The sequence below is a fragment of the Pseudophryne corroboree genome, chromosome 1, assembly GCF_028390025.1.
Source record: "Pseudophryne corroboree isolate aPseCor3 chromosome 1, aPseCor3.hap2, whole genome shotgun sequence".
Taxonomy (NCBI): domain Eukaryota; kingdom Metazoa; phylum Chordata; class Amphibia; order Anura; family Myobatrachidae; genus Pseudophryne; species Pseudophryne corroboree.
Genome location: NC_086444.1, coordinates 793,949,082 through 793,951,951, shown reverse-complemented (window position 1 = coordinate 793,951,951; position 2,870 = coordinate 793,949,082). Strand labels below are relative to the sequence as shown.

Sequence of the window (2,870 nt, the reverse complement as noted above, 5' to 3'; positions counted from 1 at the left end):
ATGGCTAGTGGCAGCAGCTTCAGCACTAGGAGGAAGTGGTCCTTCTTGATCTTTCCCCATTTTCTCCTCAAAATTTTTGTTCTCCATTATTTTTTGGAGTTATAATAGACAATGGGGGTCATTCTGAGTTGATCGCTCTCTAGCTGTTTTTAGCAGCCGTGGAAACGCTATGCTGCCTCCCACTGGGAGTGTATTTTAGCTTAGCAGAAGTGCGAATGAAAGGATCGCACAGCGGCTACAAAATAATTTTGTGCAGTTTCAGAGTAGCTTCAGACCTACTCAGCGCTTGCGATGACTTTAGACTGTTCAGTTCCTGTTTTGACGTCACGAACACGCCCTGCATTCTCCCAGCCACACCTGCATTTTTCCTGGCATGCCTGCGTTTTTCCGAACACTCCCTGAAAACGCTCAGTTGCCACCCAGAAATACCCACTTCATGTTAATCACTCTGCGGCCAGCAGTGCGACTGAAAAGCTTCGCTAGACCTTGTGTGAAACTACATCGGCCGTTGTGAAAGTATGTCACGCATGCGCATTGCGCCGCATATGCATGCACAGAAGTGCCTTTTTTTTCATCATCGCTGCACAGCGAACATTTTTTGCTAGCGATCAACTCGGAATGACCCCCAATATGCGTCACAGGAATGACTGGAATTTCTGATGACACAGAACACTACCAATGGTCTGATGCAGCCTAACAGGTTGTTATAATTGTTATACTGCAGCAGTGGATATATAACAGCAGCGTATATCGCCACTGGAATTACTGATGACACAGGACACACACCACTGGTCTGATGCAACCCAACAGCTTTTTAATAATAATATAATTGTAAGTAATTTGTTATACTGCAGCAGTGGATATATATAGCAGCAGCGTATATCGTCACTGAAATTACTGATGACACAGGACACTACCACTGCTCTGATGCAGCCCAACAGGTTGTTATACTGCAGCAGTGGATATATATAGCAGCAGCGTATATCATCACTGGAATTACTGATATATATACTGGAATTACTGATATATGGCAGCAGAGAACACCAACACTGTGAATGGCTGGACTGATACAGCACAATATACTGACTTCACTGGACTGGTCTGCACAACACAGCACCACTTTATACAGCTACACTGGATATATCTGCCTGGACTGATACAGCACAATACACTGACTACACTAGACTAGTCTGCACTGCACAACACAGCACAACTTTACAGCTGCACTGGATATATCTGCCTGGACTGATACATCACAATACACTGACTACACTGGACTGGTCTGCACAACACAGCACCACTTTACAGCTACACTGGCTATATGGACTGGACTGAGCAGCACAACACTTGTCACCCCACTTTCCCGCCCGAATAAACAGAGACTGAGCACACTGAATAGTACACGTCCTCTCACTCTCCGAGACTGGAGTGAAAATGGGCGCGACGCGCGGCTCCTTATATGGAATCCAAATCCCACGAGAATCCGACAACGGGATAATTATTTTTTGCCGAGTTCGGGTTTCCGAGTCAAGAGGGAAGATCCGAGCCTGGCTCGGATCCGGACTCGGAAGCCAAAGTTCGGGGGGGTTCGGTTCTCTGAGAACCGAACCCGCTCATCTCTACTTAGAACATGTGGAAACAATTCGTAATGCAATATTGGACATCTCTCGATCTAAGAAACTTACTTCGGTTGCCAAACACTTCCATGATAAACACCAGGACTCAACAAAGGAATTGAAGGTGTTCGGCCTTGACAAAGTCAGTCTAGGTATCAGGGGAGGTGATTTGACCAAAGAGTTGCTTAAAAAGGAAAGTGAATGGACTTTTTGTCTAGGTAGCCTCAAACTTACAGGCTTAAATGGTTTAATTAATTATAGTGTATTTTTGTAACATACCTTTCTAACATTCATTTTAGACAGTCATCATGATTATGCAATAAAATTGGATTCATTCTCCAACCACCAGCGATTTTTATTTGTAGTTTGCAGCTTAAACACTTCACTTATGTTTTTGTATATGTATGGCAGCAATTTTATATCAAAGTATTACCTAACCATTTACTTGAAACTGTTCACACCAGTATTCAAACTTCCTATGTTAAATATCAATGGTGTCATTTGTCTATAATATGGGTATCATTTCTATCATGAATGTGATATATACTCACTAATTTACTTTTGTGGCCACATTTGACAGAATTTATGAATTCTCTTGTTCTTTTTTTCGTGGACTCTCACCAGTGATCCGGAGGTTATATCGTTACCCCCGCCTAACATTGGCAGCAGATCCACCTATCGTTTCTTCCTACTGTTTCTATCCAAATAAACACTTCAGCTTTCAAGTGATCTCTCATCAGTGATCCTACGAGTGTGAGCGACATCTATAGCATTCTACTATCATACCACACTGAATACGCCCAATACCATCCAAACTTGGAAGCTAAACAGTGTCAGGCTTGGTTAGTACCTGGATGGGAGACCTCCTGGGAATACTGAGTGCAGTAGAACAAAAATCTGGGTATTACTCCGTGCCTAACACTGACAGCAGAATCACTGTTCATTTCTTCCTTCTACTATAATATATAGGAGTGGCATTACATTTCCATGGGATTAATCAATACCTTCATTACAGATATCCATTGTAGGATATTTAACAGTAATCTAGTTTGTTACAATAATTATCCTGTGTGAGTCCTGCATATTGACCAGGTGGTCATTACTAGTATCAGTGTTTACAGGTGGAGCGGCTTGGTCTAAAAATTAATTCAATTGTGATTTCACAAGACCACATATTATTGGACGTATGCTTTTGCTTATCTGTATTTTATTATTATTATTATTATTATTATTATTATTATTATTATATGTTGT

General features: G+C 41.7%; 1 pseudogene; it reads left to right on the top strand.

Moving 5' to 3' along the window:
• Window positions 1–2,388: 2,388 nt before the first annotated feature.
• Window positions 2,389–2,507, top strand: LOC134953389 (5S ribosomal RNA; annotated as a pseudogene).
• The last annotated feature ends 363 nt before the right edge of the window (window positions 2,508–2,870 follow it).